The sequence below is a fragment of the Stegodyphus dumicola genome, chromosome 9 (genome assembly GCF_044657685.1).
Source record: "Stegodyphus dumicola isolate Sdum_Otavi_A_Nest chromosome 9, ASM4465768v1".
NCBI classification, from domain to species: Eukaryota; Metazoa; Arthropoda; class Arachnida; order Araneae; family Eresidae; genus Stegodyphus; species Stegodyphus dumicola.
The window spans coordinates 113,109,148-113,128,507 of NC_140776.1; the positions used below are offsets into that span (position 1 = coordinate 113,109,148).

Genomic DNA, 19,360 nt, shown 5'->3' on the forward strand with positions numbered 1-19,360 from the left:
CAAATTTATTGATTTTACGCTTTTGTGGAACATTTTATGGATGGCTTTTATTTGTAAATATATCATTTATTATGCATCTACATATAAGTAATAATGTAAATATTATTAAATGACGTAAATATTATTATAATTATTGCTATAGATAACATATAAATATGTGAAAATTATTCGTTTTCTGTAATGTTGCAGGAAAATTGTAATTTATTTAATTTACAAAGTTTTGAGGTTTAAATTTTTTCTGTGGCTTTTGAACTGCTTTTCATTTTATTAGATAGTAATTTAAATGAATTAAAAATGTATTTGCATAATGTTTGGAAGCCCTGAAATATTTATAGTTTCAAGGAAAAATAATTTTTTATGTCTTTAAATTTGCTAAATTATATTTACTTTTGTTAGTGAATTATTTATATTTCTAAGTATTTTCATTCCTCTCCTTCTCCAACCTTTAAAGATATTTTTATGTTAATAAATAACAGCCTTTTTATTTCCTTACTTCAAAACTTTCTTTTTTGAGTGTATCCTAACAAATTATTACAATGCAGTGTAAAAAAATGCACAAGATAACCTAAAACATGGCATAGAAAATTTCGTGAATATTTCTTAAAAAATAATATTTATTAAGTTATTAATCTTAACTGCAAATGAATATACTACCTTTTATATACGTTTTCCCGTCAAGTCTCTGGAAATTTAATCATTATGCATTATTAAAAACAAAGCACTCTAAACATCGAACGAAACGCTCGCATTCAAATCTGAAGCAAAGAAAGTCACGGAAGGATCGGACGCCTTTCGTGACGTCACTCGCAGCTAACCAGGCCATGTTATCTCGAAGGCCACGGTCGTGCCCATGCAGATAGCAACTCACAAAAGCCGTCTTCGAACAAGTTATGGGAACAAGCTCAGAGACAGGCTTTAGGGTCGCCGGGGTTAATTTGTTATCGTGGCTTTTGCAGAAATATCGCGATCACAGAGTCTGTAAAAGAGAGTAATAAAGGCTTGTCACCGAGCAAAATGGTTTGGCCATATCCGTTTTGCAAGTCGTGTTCTGTCCGTTTTCTTTTTTTTTAACTTGCATCCCAATTAGGTGTGCAGTACTCAGCCAAAATTTGCAAGAACTTTCCCGATATTTAAGCATTTTTATTGCTTTCTGAAGATTAATTTTATTCCCCCCCCCCCCCCGAAAAAAAAAAGAAGACAGCCAGTAAAGGTTTTCAGAAAATTTAGATTCATAAATCGAATATAGTCTTTTGATATTTCAATAGATCGCGAAGCAAACTAGATTCCAGGGGCATCCTATTTCATTATTGTAGAGAAATACGCGCTACATAACGTATACTACATCGATTCTTACTTATGTTTTAAGACGCATTAAGAATCTTACTGCAAAACAAACACTCCAATGTAAAATCTGAATTTAGACCAAAGAAGATTTCGAATAAATCTCTTGTCGAATCCGACGGTGATCAGATATCCTTTCTTTTTCTTCAGAAGTAAAACTTTACCCAAATGGCACACGGATTATTGATAATTACTTTCAATATAAGTATTTACTGGTGGCAAAGCCTTCTCTTATATCGGATGGCCCAGGATAATCCGAAACGAAAGTAAGTAAAATATACTATGCCCGGCTCAGTTTCTCTTGGGTCACTTTATCGCCCTATAGTCCATATGTTCTCTCCTTGCTAGATTCGGTTTATCTTGGGCCACCAGGAATATCATGATATATTTATTTGGAATTTTCTCCCTCTTTATCGCGTACTTTCGTGGTGTTATTGCAACAAGTCCGACTGGCAGTCGGATGTGCCGCCCAGAAGGGATAGTGATGCATAGGTGCTTGCCTTGCTTCGGTCTTTACCTGGCAGTCAGAAGGTCTGGAGTTCGAATCTCGGAAAAGCCATAACTGATTTTTCTTTTTTCCTGTTTGATAAGTACCTATTGACTCCACATAGCCTGTATGGGGCTCTGAATGCAATTTTACGCGCTCGTCAGTGCTAGCACATAGACAGCAAATTCAGTGTTTCATTGTGAAAGGTCAACATTTTTCACTTATATTTTCCTTTCAAACATTTACACACCACAATGAAAAATAGAACGAATAGATCTATGTACAGTTTCCCTTACCAAGTCCTAATGTGGAAGGCGAAAAATTAGAAATTTTAGCTTAGTTCTTCTCTGCTTAAGCTTCATCCTAATTCTGTCCGAAAGGACGAATGATAACATCCTGTTCATCTAGCCATGACTCATAAAACATAGTAAGCCATACCTCATAAAACGTTGATGTAACTAGCGTAACTGCGATACATTAGTTTCTTAGCTATATTATTTTTTTTTTCAGACTGGCTGCTTCGGCTCCTTTTTTTAGACGCCTACAATACTTATCATAAAAACAGAATAAATATATACACCGTGTCCATAAAAGCCCTTAGCCGGACTTAGTTTTCTCAATCGTTGATCATAGACATAGACTTTCAGTAACAAAAATGTTTTAAATGCCACAAATATTCAAGTTGTCGTCTTTTTAAAGCTAAAAACGAAACAAACGAACACATTAAGAAAATTCAGCTTTGAAATAATTAAGAAATTTAGTGTTTTATATACTTACCCGGCCCCTATACTTGCATTTAGGGAAACGCTGTACTTACTATCAAAAAAATACATAAAATACAAAACGTTTGAATCCCTACGAAAAACGTTCATCGAGCTTCAATTTCAAAATCTTGAATATTTAATGACATGTTAAAATTTGCTTTGGGGATCTGTTTTTGAATTAATTAAATTCATTCGAGGTTGATTTTTCTTTTTGAATTCAATTCAAAAATGTTCCTTTATGATTTACGGGTTGAATACTCTTTAAATTTATCGTTTTGTTACAATAGATTACAGAAAAAATTTCGCAACGTAATTTACAAGTTTTAAAGTGTAAAAAATGTTATTAATACTATTTTAAAATCATAATCTAGCAATCATACTAAAAACTCATTAAAATACAAATATTTTTTATTTTTCATTAATGTAAATAGTATTACAGTTTGTTATGCACCTAGGCAGCGATCTCATAGAATCAAATATATAAAATTCTGTTAACAAGATCTCTATTTTGAAAACATTATATCGAACAATACTTTTCACAAGAATATCCATACATATAAATGCTTGTCACTTAATCTTTTAACATCAAAAAACTTTTTCGAAGCTGATATTTTATTTTTGCTTAAGTGCAAATTTGATTTTTATTTACGTTAATTAGTTATTTTATTTTTCGCTCTTCAGTTTGGCCGGCCGAGCGGTAAAGTCGCTGAACACTGGTAGTTCGGTCCGAGGTTGGAATCCCGCGAATGGGCTGGATTCATGGGCGTTTTCGTGGTTTTCCCCATGTGTAACCTATATACGAACCAGTTGCCTTAAAACGTTCTCCACGAAGGCATCCCTCCCCTAGGCAGATAGCCCTAGTGCGCTTTGTCTTAACCTCGATAAACCAAACCAAACGTTCTTCAGTTTGCGCACAGACCCTAAATATATTTCCCGATTTTAATATAAAATATCTTGGTCAGATTTTGTCATATATCGGATTCAGAATTCTTGTGTTTACTTTTTATAACGAATTACGAAATTTTCTTAAATATAGTGTAACTTTCCTAAATAATTGTATGAACCACAGGAACGTGTAAATATTAATTTAAGAAGTCAAACAATAAAAATCATCGGGTTTTTTTTTTTTTTTTTTTTTTTTTTTTTTGGTAGCCCTTTAGTAACTTAACTTTTTTTGTGGTAGCCCTTTAGTAACTTAACTTTTTTTGTGGTAGCCCTTTAGTAACTTAGTAGTTTGTATAATTTAGTGACACTTCCGCACAAAATCACATCTTGGTAACCTGTAGTAATTTTTTCCGATCTTGACTTTCAAGTCCAAGTTTTTACCTAGGGACACAATATTATTGATAATAATCAGAGACACAGTTTTATAGCAATCTCCAGTAAACGGTAAAAATGGAGTTAAACACACGAAGCCGAACCCAAATCGAACAGAAATGGACTTGCGAATTATTACCAATGAATAACTTAACACAGTATAACCACCAGTGAGTTTAGAATGTCAAGAGGTTGCACAAAGATCATAACAGTTTTTTTCAATAGAGCTGGCCCAGTTGTAGCAAACGGTGGAAAGCATAAACACAAAATATTACAGAAAATATTGGTATAATGCAATCAAATGGTGCTCGCATGTAATTAAAATAAAACAGATTACAAACACAAAGTAATAAGAACAATCAACAGGTATATAAAAATGTATAATCTTAGCCAGATCGAATAAAGGACACGTGAATCAATTGTTGCCGTGCTTTGTTAATGAGAATTAAGCAGCAGAAAATATTAAGATGATGTTCCCGAGGGCTACTTCTATGTCAGAGTTTGTCTCAAAATACAATTGAAAATCATTCGTTGTCGATTGAGTGTTCGTAACTCGAGACACCGTTTGTTATCCGAGACATGCGATCTTAATTCTTGAAGAACTCAAAAAGTTACATCGGATGCACTTAAACGTGTGGAATTGAAATGTAATACAACATACCGGATATACGTCACGTGACAATAATACTTCATAAACAGACCTGCGATGTGTGTTACCATACACGATATTTCTCCAACCTTCTCAGCATGCCTTCGTAGTGTAGTGTTCAGCACGCTCGGCACGTATTCGAAAAGCCCGTGGTTCGAGTTCTGGCGAAGGCATTGCTCATTTTTCATCTCTCATGCAGTATCAAAAATTCTAATGTCTCTACAGTGACGCCCGAACTAAATAAGTTGGTGGATGATGATTCTCCACCACAGGATTTGGCGATTGGGTCTCCTGATCCCCAGTAGCCCTTTAAAAGGGGGAGTATATAAGGTATTCACCCCCTTCTTAGCATGCCTTAGTAGTGTAGTGGTCAGCACGCTCGGCGCGTATTCGAGAAGTCCGTGCTGCTCATTTTTCATCTCTCATGCAGCATCAAAAATCCTCATAAAAAATCTACAACCAGAAATATGGAAACTTGATGTTTCTGTTAATTGCACACCTGTAGCAGAGCTGATAAGACCACTGGGCATTGGTAGGTTGACGTGGACTGGAGTCCCAATGAAGGGGCTGGCTGCAAGGGCTTTTCATGGTTTCCTCGAAGTGTTAAAGAGTCATTAAAGTTTTTCTCGAGGAAGGAAACGTTAAACATCAGCCAGATCCCAGCCATGGATCTTCCGATTGCATTCCGGACTGGCTATCAGTTACACCACGAAAACATTCAGCGAGGAAAGCGAAAATTCCATGCACTCTTTTCCATTTAATGGAGTTATCACATACAGCAATGTGCGTTGCTATAAGAAACGGCATTCACTCCACTAGTTCAAACGAGAGATTTCCTGCCGAAACAGTTCCTCTCAGCCATCTGTTGCGCGTATGTACCTAGGGCATTTTAGAAGGCTGGGGGAAATGTTTCGTCTGCAGCTTTATATTGCGCAGAACAGAAGGAAAGAATATATTTCTCGGAGGTTTTTCTATAAGTTAGCTAATCAGACATGTTGAATTTTCTTACCCTCTTTCCAGTAAACTTCGTTTGCAGCAAATTTGATTGGTTGACTTACGCGAAGACTTCCCAGAAGTACATTCTGTCCTTCCTCTCCTAAGCGAGACAGAGCTCAGGCAAAATATTAATGCCAGGGTCATAAAATGCTCCGCGTACGAACTCGTTACGTAAAATCTAGCACAAATGTTTCGGTTAAAACTTGTGATGGGAGAAACGCCTTTTTTTGTTTTAGAGAAAAAAATTCTCATAATATCGTTAGATGTGTAAACCCATAAAAAAGAGAAAACCCCAAAATAAATATACTATTGAAAAAAATCGTGTATTTCGTATAGCACTTTTGGTTAAGCTTGGTTTATTTGATTAAGGCAAAGCACTCGAGGGCTGTATACCTAAGCGAAGGGATACTTTCGCGGTAGACTTTCCAAGGAAAACTGGTTCTTATCCACGTTACACATGAGGAAAACCACGTAAACTCCCACGCAGCCAGCCTGTTCACCGAGATTCGAGCCCCGGTCCGAAAACTACCTGTGTTCAGCGACTTCATTCCTGCTGGTAAGAAATGACTAAAATGTGCTGTAAATAGGCGGTGGTAAAAGTTGAAATACGTTGTATAAAAACTGTATTTGTACTATTGCAATTCTGTGAAAACTGAGCGATGAAATTACGAACTTTTAAAAATATTTTCATCTCTCGAAGAGAAAGGGGGGGAAAATTCCTTAGTTTTGTCCAGTTCTGAAGAGATGAATATGTTTTAAATGCATGTCAAGCAAAGGGCTGAAGAGGGTAAAGGCCATTCCATCAATTAGGCTGTCAAGAAACGCATTTTGTTTAATTCAGTTTTGACAGTTAATCTCTTCAATTAGCATGCGCATTATATACAAACTTTTCAAAACCCTGAAAACAGCGACAAACTTCACGGAAAGATTAATTTTCCTCGACTTCATCCTGTAACCCAAATAAGTCCTTAGAGAAAAGAAGGCAGGTGCAGAATTATCCCAGAAAATATTTTCTTTCTGTTGTTTGTTGCTCTTTCCACTCTTATTCGTGTTAACACATTAACAATCCTTCTTGCTCTGGACTAGACGCACTCGACCCAAAATTGTCGCCAAGCTTTGACGAGTTCAAAGTTCTTCATTTGTTTTTGTCTGAAGCTTCTGGAAACCAGTTTCTCTTTTAACATGACTCTTTTAACATGGTGAAATTTGGTTAGAAATTCGTAAAATAATCTGTTTGTTGACATTTAAAATCGGATCACGAGTTGGCGTGAAGGAGAAGATGAGTCCGGCTGATACTACTCGAAACAGCAACTGTTGAGTAGGTTGCATTTTTAAAAAATAAACAGATATTTTTTGTTTATTTAGAAAAGGTGATTAAAAAATAATAAAATTTTAGAAATGGATACGGATGAATTTGTTTTTATTACCAATATTTCTTTTCCTGAATTTAAAGTTTTCTATTCCTTAGTTCACCCTTTTCAGATATCGATAACAATATCTATTAATTTTCATATATCTATAACAATATCCGAAAAATCGATAGCAATATCCGAGCATTAACCACGATCGTATTAAGCGGCGTCTATTGTAAAATTTTATTTAAAATTAGTGCTAACCTAATCTAATCTAACACTAGTCTAGGATACTTTTTTTTTTACTAATTTTAAATTTTACTTTGGTATGTTTCTTTTCAAATGAATTCTACAAAATCTAAGAATTACTTATGCTATACGACAGAAACTCATGAAAAAGAAAAGCTGTTTCCCTGAACATGTACTGGCCAATGAAATCGAAGTCGGAAATGTCAAACTCAATCAGCAATCACACTAATAATTACCATAATCATTATTAGAAAAAGCAAACTTACGTACGGAAAATTTTCCACAATTATTTATTTATTAGATTTGTGACATTTATTTATTAGATTTATTTTTGCGGAGATGGTATGCAATGACACGAAGTAAGAATATCATATCGAAGCAAGTAATTGTAAAACCTAATTAATTCTTCGTTCAATTCTCAGAACTCGATTTCGATCAGTCTGATCTGTCGGATAATACGAAGGTAGAATGAAAGCCAACATCAAACGTCAATTCACAAAGTTTTCAGACGCTAAAAAAAAGCTAAAGTTATAATGCTCATTATGTCAAGCTTTGATAATATACGCCAAATAAAGAATTAGGTCAAACCTTCCCACCCATCGTTCTAAAGGCGTTAATAACCAAGTATAAGAAATATTTAAATATGTGAGGTAGTTTCAAAATAAAGTGGGTAGATCCTATAATGGCTTACTTAAGCCAGTATCATTAAACGGTAACACGTTTTTGAGTAGAACGCTACTTCAGGTTTTAATAAAGATGCATATTCGATAATTAGGCACTGTGTTCTAACAGTTGTGCTTAATATTATGTAATCTTGTAGAGTTCCTACTCCTTAATTAACATAATTCCTTGAAATTAAGACCGTTAGACGATACTAAAAATATACGATAAACAACACTGAAAATAGCATTATTAAGACTGTTAAACGAGTTATCGTTCCGTCTTTGAAAGTACAGAGGGTATTTACACATTTTTAGTACAATTTCGAAGCCGTTTAATTAATATTAATTACATTTTGCTGTTACTTAAAACGTATTCATATTTTTTAATAATTTTAAAATCGAAACGTTACTGAAATTCTTTATTAAAAAGGAAATTCGCACCTGTTCCGATAATTTTTATTCCTTTCTTCCACGTCATATATGAGTACAAAATATAGAATAAAAAATTCTATTAAAAATTAGAATTTAATTTATTTTTCTTAATCCCCAAAGGAAGTTTTGTTGATTCTATAATGCTGTCGACTGATCGAAAGCTACTGTAGAATCTTTTATAGAAAATTAAAGCAATGAAAGTTTAGAAGTATTTAGAATCGTGGCCTAATTTTCTATGAACTGGATCTGATATTTTTAAAGGAATTCTGTTAGTTGATTCCCTACATATTATTTAAAATTCTATGCGTGAGACCTATAGAAATTATACATGCTTTTATAGAATAACTGCACAAATCGCTACAGAATATCTTCACGTACGCTATCGAATTTCTATAGCATAAACATAACACATATAGCATAGACATAAGCCTACACATGCAATCTAAAATTTAGTATATTCTATAGAAGATCTCTGTCCTAGTTTATAGACAATCGGGATGTAATTCTAAAACCTAGAAGATTTTAAAGAAGACTAGATTTTGTTACAGAATTCCATAAAACATTTTCGTAAGGACTACAATCGACACGTACAGTGACAGTGTAACAGTTATGCTATTCGTAACAGCTGATTTGTTAATGAGATAGTTCACTGAAAATAATACACAAATAAAATGATACCTGTCCGATCAGTTTCGGGATTAAATTCAGACGACCACTCTCAAGACTTTCTTACCACTTGCCATGTGAGGTCTAATCCAAAAATACTTTATCCAAACTTGTCATTGTCGTGACGAAGAACTCGAGATTCACCATTCCCGTGGTGGTGTTTCAAAGAATCACATATTCAAATCCTTGTTTTCCGAGGCAAACACTTACTTTCCTACTAGCAAGTAAAATGTCACAAAGTTTCACAATTTCCTTGTCACAAGTTCTATTGTTCCATCGGCGTGAAGTGATGATACTTCAATGCTTTCACGAAGGACACACACAAGGAGGGGTCAACGAATGCGATAGCCACAGAGTCATATGCCGAATCCATAAAATTCATCTCGTTTGTTCTTTTTTCTGGAAGCCGTGATTCTGTTAATACATAAAACGGTTACACAGGTGGTAATTTGCATGAGGTACTTGCATGCACCATCCAGCACTATTCTGGCCCTCTGCGAATAGTCGATTTCTATCCCCTCTGACCCAGAATGGCAACAGCGATCCGCATAACCCAGAACAAGGATGCTAATTGGGAGTGACGGTTCTCGAAAAGGAAAGTTAGGCGTCACGAATTGGGATTCCGGGCAACCTTGGCATTTGCGCAAACTCCCTTAATTGTCACGCGACTCACGCATGATTTCGGCTGCGATCACGCGAGTTCACGACTTTGTCCCAATCTTTCGACTCATCCGACACAATCACGGACGAATGATTCTAAGACGCAGTTAATGATCTGTCATTTGTGTAATGATATTTGTTCCGCCGGTTTCTTAGATCTTCCTTTCATGATCGTCTCCATTTTGTTAAATAAGAATGTTATGTGGATACGATTCGCATCCCAGACATCTGTAATACCGCTTATCTGTCTCTTCCACGACTGAAGATATAAAGATTAAAATTGAAAATCTGACTATTGATTAAATTCGAGCTTTAAAATCATCCTTTACACGCACGGAAGATTTAAAGAACTTTCTTAATACGAACACACTCTCAACAGCGTACTATTGCATTAAATTGGTTACTTTCAAGGGATTCGTGCCTGTACTTAAATTACATAGAGAATAAAATATCACCTTTTATATTCATCATTTTTGAATGGAAATGTTTGCGTTTTAATTTCCTGGTACGAAGCAAAGGAAGTATCATAATCGTAAAAACTTTTGCGTATCACAGTCCAACAGAAATATCCACTTTTTATCGTTTGCGAATCCATTTGAACGATTTTTATTTATTTATTTATTTATTTATATTTTATTTTTATTTTATTTTATTTATTTATTTATTTATTTATTTATTTATTTATTTTTTTCATGACGTTTGTACGTAAGCACACGATAAACGGACTGACTTTCTTTTTCCAAAACGGATTGAAAATAGATTTAAAATGAATTTTTTTTTGTGACGCGTATACGTACGTACACACGTATGTATCTCACAAAACTTAAAAATGATTAGTCGTAGAAGTTGAAATTTTGTGTATGAGACTGTTTTGACATCTAGTTACGCGTTTTTGTTACAAACGGCAGTATCAAACGTACTAATTTTATTTTGTTTTAGCTTGTTCCGTCGATCTTTTTTTTATATGTATTAACTTTTCACATATCACAACGGTCAGATTAGTTTTTTCATGCATTCACATGTTTTCCAACATTGATTTTAAAACAGTTTTATTTCGCATGTAAGCAGTTTTTTCTTTTTTCCATGTTAATATTTTAAAAAAAAAATTCTTCTATGTTAATATTTTAGTAATACTGCGTTGAACTATTTCGTGGAGCTACAGCTCCTGGTAAGTTTTTAGCAAGCTCGCTGCAATATTTCTACCTTTTATTTCAAATTTTTGCAGCATTTTGCGCAAAAAATTTTTTAAGACCAAATAGGTCTCACGTCTCATTACTTGTTAGCTTTTCAATTTCTGTTTCGATTATATATATATAGGCAGGGCAAGGGATGGGTACTTATTCGGCCTTTTTTTTTTCGCGAACGTTGATCGTAGTCATATACTTCCGATTACAGAAGTGTTTTAAATGACGAAAATATTCATATTTGGGCAATGTCAAATTTAAAAAAAAAAAAAAAAAAAAATCCTAATTTTCGGCAAATAATGATATAAATTGTCAAGTGGGAGAGAAATACAGAAATGTCGCGAGGTGAAAGTTAAGTTGTTAGACAGCTTGGTTTCGATTTCAGTCAACGGTTTAAAATCAGGAAAAATCTTAGTGTGACGTAGTTTTTAATAACCCTATCTACGAGGCACGTCCAGAAAGTAAGTTCCGTTTCAATTTATCTCCGCTGCAGCTCTGCGATCGCAGTTCCGCACATGCGCAGTAGACGCTCTGTATCAAGGAGAAGAAACGCGCGCCATTTGGAGATCGCTGTCAGTCACGTACGCTTTGTTGTGCTTGTTTACAATGTCGGTGTTGATTGAAAATCCCGCCGCTTGTGAAATCAGATCTGTGATTTGTTTTCTGAATGCGAGGAAAGTGAAACCTAGTGAAATTTATCGGCAAATTTGCGATGTTTACGGACCAAAAGCGATGATTTATTCAATGGTGAGAAGATGGGTTCGAAAGTTCCAAGTCGGACGTAGTGATGTGCACGATGAAGAACGAAGTGGGCGTCCATCTTTGGTTACAGAAGAACTGGTTCACGCGATTGATGACAAGATCCATGTAAACCGAAGGTTTACAATTAGTGCTCGCGCTATGGAATTTCTCCAAATTTCACGATCACTAATGCATGAAATTGTTACCGAAAAACTGAAATTTCGTAAACTTTGCTCACGTTGAGTACCAAAGATTCTTACTGAGCAACACAAAACAAAACGGATGGGTAAAGCACTTCAGTTTTTGACCCATTATGCTGAAAGCGGCGAAGAATTTCTGACACAGATAGTCACAGGAGATGAAACTTGGGTTTCTTACGACACCCCTGAAAGTAAGCGTCAATCAATGGAATGGAGGCACACTTCATTCCCAGCAAAGGTTAAGCCGAAGCAAATCTTGACACCTCGAAAAATGATGTGCACAGTGTTCTGGGACTGGAAAGGCATCTTACTCATTGATTTCTTACCGCGTGGTCAAACAATCAGAGCAGATGCTTATTGCGAGACACTTCGGAAATTGCGCCGCGCAATACAGAATAAGCGCCGAGGATTGCTGTCAAAAGGTGTTGTTTTTCTTCACGACAACGCACGACCACACACTGCAAATGTGACGAAAAACCTCCTACAGGGATTTGGCTGGGACGTGTTTGACCATCCTCCGTACAGCCCTGACCTCGCTCCTAGCGACTTTCATCTGTTCTTACATCTTAAGTCTTTCCTTGGCGGTCAACACTTCAACAATGACGACGAGCTGAAAGAAACTGTTTCCAACTGGTTGAAGACACAGGCGGCAAATTTCTATGAAGAAGGTATACAAAAACTTGTGCCACGTTATGACAAATGCCTGCAGTATTTCGGCAGTTATGTGGAAAAGTAGTTTAAGAGTTGTTGAATTTTGTGCAATAAATAACTTTTCTGTAGCTCTACACAATTTACTTTTATTACCAAACGGAACTTACTTTCTGGACGTACATTGTATTTCGAGTCTTTCTACGGCAGGAGAAAAAAAAATCTGCACAATTTTTTCCCCTTTTTCCTTAGGGGGGGATTTATTATCTGAAATTATCTATAATAAACAAAGTTTGCTTTTCTTGCTTAATTTAAAATTTTAGCATGTTCTCTTTGAATTAACTTTGCAGAAACGTTATGAACAGTTCATAAATGATGTTTTGCATTTTTGCATGTGTTGAATTTTCCTTATTAAATGCTCTGAAAATATTTATTATATGTTTTATATTGTATTTATATAAAATGAACTAAATTCTATTGCTTAGAGGATATTTTTTCTCATCATAATGCTATCATTCGATTAATATTATCAAAAAATATCCGTGAACAAACATAATGGCATTAAACGGCTCCTTCTGTATTAAAAAAAAAAAAAAAAAAAAAAAAAAAAAAAAAAACTGATAGAATAAATGTTCAGTACAGCGTACAGAAATCAATCCACTAATCTGCTTTTCCTTTTTCAATATTTACCATCTGTATGGTTAAAACGCTGAAATGTCGTGATTCGTGAACTTTTGACTTTCGACCAGAGTTGATTGACTTACGTGGTTACGACTTTCGTGTCGGTGTCGGCATCGTTGCTAGGGTCAATATATCTTCGTTGCCATGGTAACCGATTAACTTTTGTGAATCACTTATAAATACCAAACGAGTCGGATAAAATTACCAATCGCTTCGTGACTCTGACATATTTGCTCCTCTGTTCTACAAGTAAATTAGAAGAATTAGCTCCGCGGGAAATTAAATTTAGCCCTTTACGCTTAGTTTTAATAATTATTCGTACAGATTTGCGATTATAAACGAATACATATCTAACGGAAACAGTAAATTTTTTTCATTAAGAAGGGAATAAATGGGTAGGATTTTCTATAATTCTTAAACAGTCAATTATGCAACAAAGACGCCTGAACTTGATTTTGCATTTTGCAAATTTGTGTACCACCGAGGAATAAATTAAAAAAATCTGATGTGGACGCCACATGACTTCCTTATGTGCCCTTCCCTTCTGTTACAATACACAATTTTGCTGCATTTCATTTTAACTTACTTCTTCGAATTTCTTTAGAGACAAGTTTCTCACTTCGTGGCAAGGCAAAAATAATAAAATCTCAAAACATCTTCATTAAAAATTATAAAATACAGAAAAATATAACAGAGTTAAAACAGTTAAAAAAGTCTTCTAATTAAAATTAGAGTCTGTACATAGAAACAAGAAATTCGGCCAGCGGGCACGAAGACAAATTTTTCGATGCACAAAATTTAAAGTTAACGTTTGGCCACACTGGGCAAAATCATACTGAAATTGGTACACTAAACTGACTTAATTCACTATTCAACTAATTCACTAACAACTTTCAAATGTAAATAAATGGCGGGCTCGTTAAGCTTAAAATTTTAAATTGTTGAAATTCTTAATTCTACAACTATTGCACTCAGATTAACTAAATTCATAAAAAACTTACTCGCAACATAACAACATAATTAAATCATTTTTAAAGGGAATTAAAATACTGGACTCAAAAAAAAAAAAAAAAAAAAAAAAAAAAAAACTTCTGAGTCCGTTTTAAATCCATTTTACAATCAATTTTGGAAAAAGGAATCCTTCATTTTGTCCGTATGTACATATATCATTCAAAAACATCGTTCAGATGGATTCGAGAGCGGTCAAAATAGATATTTTCGTTGAAATATGACACCCAAAATTCTTTGCGATTACATTACCTCTTTTACTTCGTACAAGGAAGTAATACAAATCTGAAAGGGTTCAGATTTTGGCAATCGTCCGAAAGGGCTTTTACAGTTTTTTAATCTAATTTATCAGTAGAGATTATCGATAGACATGACACAGGTGGAATAGCGAAATATTATGCGGAATATTAGATGAATATGCGTTTTGATTAACATGGAAACATAACATATCTTCTGGATATTTGAAAAGTGAATAAAAATACGTAATGTTATGTACATTAGTATGTCATGAATTATATGCATTTTTATTTAAATAAGTGAGATTTAAAAGTAAAAAAAAACTAATTTATATTGCTTTTAAATAATGTAGTTTGTTAATTAATATCAAGTAGATTAAATACGAAAGTATAATATTTCACCTTTTTCCGAATGGCAACAACTTAATTAATAAATTAAGTTGAAATAACGCAAAATCGCCTTTCGAGACAAACAGCTTATCTGCACTAATAATGAATTTTTTAAGAAGTAGGTATGCGACTATTATAATCATATTTTTAAGCGGGATGATTAATATACATTTTCCAATGCAGAAAGTAGATTCATAATTTTACAACTTTGCTAAATAAGGAATCTTTTGAAAGAAATGACATTAATAGCACCTCTGGCGCTAATAATGGCTTAACAAACATACAGCATGCCTCAAATTATGTTAACTTTATTTTTGTCTCGCAGCAAACATATTAGCGACCAAGCTGTTTGGATTCTTCATAAATTCAGTTTTCAAGTTATGTTCTCTTCAGTTAATAAAATCTATTGTTCAGTCGCTAAAAGTCTAATTTAAAATTTTGGAGGCATTGATATGAAAATAACAGGCGGACGGACAGTCTCACAAAGGAAGGACGCTCTATGCCTCAGCCAACAAACTCCCTAATATACAGAACAATGTGCAGCAAAATTACGTCGAATGTCATTAAAACCGTGGAAGGTAGCTGCCATTAGTAAAAAAGATGGAAACGATAATAACAAGATGCATTCCCAACAATCTGCCCCGAGACGTCGCTGTGGCCATCTTCAGGCCACTACTACCTCTACAGCCATCTCCATAAAATCGGCATTCTGAGCTTTCCCATATGCCCCCTATGAAGCTTAGCAGAAGGAAACGCTGATCATCTCCGCATCTGCGATGATCTGGAGAAACCCAAGACACAATGGAAGGATGGGCACGACTACACTGGATGGCGCGGCGTCAATGGCTGACTTGCCAAAGACGAGCGTTGGCTTAAGAAGAAAAAGGATATATATTCTTGTTACATATACATATTGAATATATATACTTGTTGGTATATGTGATTTATCAAGTATACGGCATTAACATACCGTATTAATTAATAAGAATGTTATGACAGAGGAGTAGAAATTAAATATTCTAAGCCTAATAACTGTTACTTCCTTAATTCTTTTCCCTTTTTCTATTAAAATAGCGTAAGAAGAAACTTTACAACTAGAATTAAAATGCCACATTCATATACAAGAACCTTCTGTCAGAAAAGAGGGAAAAAGAATGGGGGGAAATTTTAAACGGCACGGATAAGAATTTTTTTAAAGTTTAATATGATTTATCAGTAGAGATTATCGACAGAGATGCCCCAAGTGGAATAGCGAAACATTTTATAAGATGCTAGATAAACCGACATTTATGCTAACATGGGAACGCTCTATATTCTTCTGCAGATTTGAAAAGCAGTGAAAATATGCAGGACGACTATAGTCGCTGGTTCTTTTGTTTATTCTTAGAAAATTCACGAAGGAAAACTTTTTTTATTTTAAAACTTTTCCATAAATATTAAATTAATTTTTCATATGAAAGATACAGACAAATAGAATTATTATTTACAATTAATATTATAATGAGTATCTTTAAGGAACAAGGTGCACTTCAGCACAATGCAGCTATGACATATATTCGTAAGTGTGGAAAAATAATACAATCTGGCTTTTATTGCGTTCTCCGGTTACTGTACTAACATATGGGAAAATTTTATACGCGTTATGGAAAAATAAAAATACAAGAAGTTTGAATACCGTAAGACAAAAAATTTTAACTTCCCTTGAGGAATCGGTTTATTAAGTTAGAATAATTCGTGCAAAGTTTTAAAAACTTTGCAATTGAAAATTTAGTTCTTTCTTTTTAATCTTTCTTTTTTCTTTTTAAGAAAATTTTGTTGATTTTATAATGCTTTTAACTACCCAAAAGCTTCTGTAGGATTTTATATAAAAATCTGAAGCAAGGATTTAGAATGCTTTAGAATTATGGCGCAGTTTTCTATAAACTAGATGCAATATTTGAAATAGAATTACATTATTTGATTCTTTACACATTATATGAAACATTACATTCTATCCTGTTAACATTAGATTCATGAGATCTTTAAAAACTGCTCATACTTTTACAGAATGCCCGAACAAATCTCTTCAGAATATCTACACATATCTCCGTAGAATATACATATTTAACTCTATAAGAACTATATCTAAAATTTTGTAAATTTCTATGGAATATATTTGACCTAGTTCATAGGAATTTAGGCCATAACTCTAAAGAATTTTAAAGAAGTTTAACATTAGATTTTTATTACCCGAAAAAAGATGTTACTCCCGCATGGGATAGTACGCTCATAAAAGGCATTTTTCGTTGAATCGCTATAAACGGCGTATCGCTTTTTACATTGTTGCCGTCAAATATTATCGCCCAGTATTATAATTCAAGAAATTTAATAATGAAGAATCTGATGAATGTATGCATGCTTCTAGCATTGTGAAAAAAAGGTACTTAAAACCATCAAATTTTGAATAACGTAGTCCTCCACCCGAACATGGCCGCCTGGAAGCCCGGATTTTGAATTTTTTTTTAATTATCTGTTTCATATTTTGTAAAAATTTAACGAATCTTCTTTAACAAACTCAACGATCTCGAAGCGAGCAGTGGCAATACTGTACGAAAAATAACATTATCTCCAGCGCGCAAGACTGTCAGTCGGAAATCCTGCAGATATATTTTTAAAACATTTTGTGATTTTGCCGTTAAATTTAATTTTATGTGACGTAAGCGCCAAGAACGTGATATTTAACAAATAAAGTAAGCACACAAAAAATGTTCATAATAAAAAGACAAAAAAAGTTTTGTAAAGCCGTCTTCTTAAAAAGAACTGAAGACTGATATGATGAACTGAGAAAAGACTGAAAAAATAGAAAACTGTACGCCAACACTTAACGCTGCATCGGAAATTCTAAGCGTATATTGCTATGTTGCTTTTAAAATTTTTGTAATTTTGCTATTGAATTGTATGTGGCGTAAGTACGAAGAAAACGATGTGTAACAATAAAGTTAAAATGGCCATTAAAAAAAGGGGGTTATTAGGTGTGAGTGTGACAGCAGACTGGTAGGCTGCGAGCCCAGCAAGAGCGTAAAAAAGTTAACAAACCTTTTTGGGTGACCATTAAAATCTGAAACCTTTCAGATTTTTTTTTTTTTTTTTTTTTTTTTTTTTCTCCATAGAACCTATTTAATAAGCAACATGGTGGCTAACTTGGGAAACTAAATTTTAAACTAGAATTAAAAAATTAACTAAATTTTCAACTAGAATTAAAAATTTTCAGGAGTTTGAAACAATAAATTTTTCTTTCTAACCATATTATCACTTGCTATACCTCTATGGACCTTTCACGGAGCCTTAACATTCCGTGCAATGTGAATGAGAAACTCTAACTAACTGCTCTAGCACCCAAACGAAAACGTTATCACTTTCAATTATGTATTTGCACAACATTTCGTGCTATTTGCTCCTAGACTAAACACCGTCACATAACATTATAATTAGGTCATTTCATTCCGTGACTAGCGAGAGGGTCACTTTTTTTGTAAGCATTTATTCTCTAAAACTGGCAAAACTTGCCAACAGGCCTCCAAATTAATGGCCCTAACTTAGTTCTTTGTAGACGGCCTTCGGACGGCTATAATACTGTCATCTGGTTCTTGCTTTTGCACTCGTTTCCGCCAATTAAGAAATAAGAAATGGAAAAAAGTTTGTTCCTGTTCTGCTACTACTCTTCCGTGGTAGAAACTTGATTCTTTGAATACTAATGAGCAAAATTTTGCATATTCATACCTTGAACATAAAAAGGAAAATGCCCAACACGTGTGCGATTGCGGTTTTAAGAAATAAAAAGACTGTAGGAATGCCAAACCGTCTGCAGTACCCAGCTAGCACAAGAGAACGTTCGGAAAACATTCAATGCAAATGCTTCACGCATGTGCTGGGAACGTTCTAAATTGCATCTATACCATTTCCCGCTTAGCGGGCAATAGTATGTCAAATAACTGGTGTTTGTAGTACTTTCATATAACGTAACGAACACTTCAGTTGAACGTTTATGACACATTCTGTCAAAACGATATGAACCAGTCTCTATATTGCAGTTTAATAACGGACGCTAAAATGTGGTACTACTAACATCTTTGTATAATGTTTCTGTAGCGTTCTAGCAGAATGTTCCGAACCACATTTTGAAAAGTACCAGTGTTCTCATTACTGAGAAGTTACTCATTACTTCCTAATAACACTGTTGTAACACATAATAGTTAAACATGTCCTGTAAAACGTACTTTTAGCACATGCTGGAAATGTTTCGAAAAGCATCAGTGTTGTACGTCGAAATGTAGTACAAAGAACACGTTTATAACATGCAGTGCTTTAGCACGTAGCGTAGAATGGTCTTTAGAGACGTAACACCGTCATAGAACGAACAACACACTCTCTGAACGTTCCAATGTTGCTTAAGAGTTGTTTATATTCCTCAGATATCTGGAGATCCACACAATCCCTCTAAGGTTTCCAAAAAATAAAACGAAATTCGGAAGAATTGTTGAATATTATTTGGACCTTAAAGCTAAACATCTAAAAACTGATTAAATAATTTTATTTCCATTTTTTTTATTTTTATAATTATTTCTATTACCACTGTTAGATAAAATATAGTTATCCTTAAAGTTGCTACGATAAATTTGGTTTCTGGAAGTTAATCGTTATGTACAGTTCGATTCAAA

General features: G+C 34.1%; 1 protein-coding gene and 1 pseudogene across 5 annotated transcripts in view; one reads left to right on the forward strand and one right to left on the reverse strand.

Annotated features, from left to right (window-relative positions):
- The window catches only part of LOC118181311 (uncharacterized), a 273,825-nt gene that overhangs the window by 70,374 nt on the left and 184,091 nt on the right, over positions 1–19,360 (reverse strand). The window contains exon 1 of one of the 5 annotated variants that reach the window (XM_035350426.2): positions 8,928–9,432. The exons of the other annotated variants lie outside the window; for them this stretch is intronic. The gene's annotated coding sequence lies outside the window, so the exon portion shown is untranslated. Of the gene's footprint in view, positions 1–8,927; positions 9,433–19,360 lie in introns of those variants that run through there. 5 annotated transcript variants of the gene reach the window in all.
- LOC146995455 (histone-lysine N-methyltransferase SETMAR pseudogene) lies at positions 11,783–12,436 on the forward strand (annotated as a pseudogene).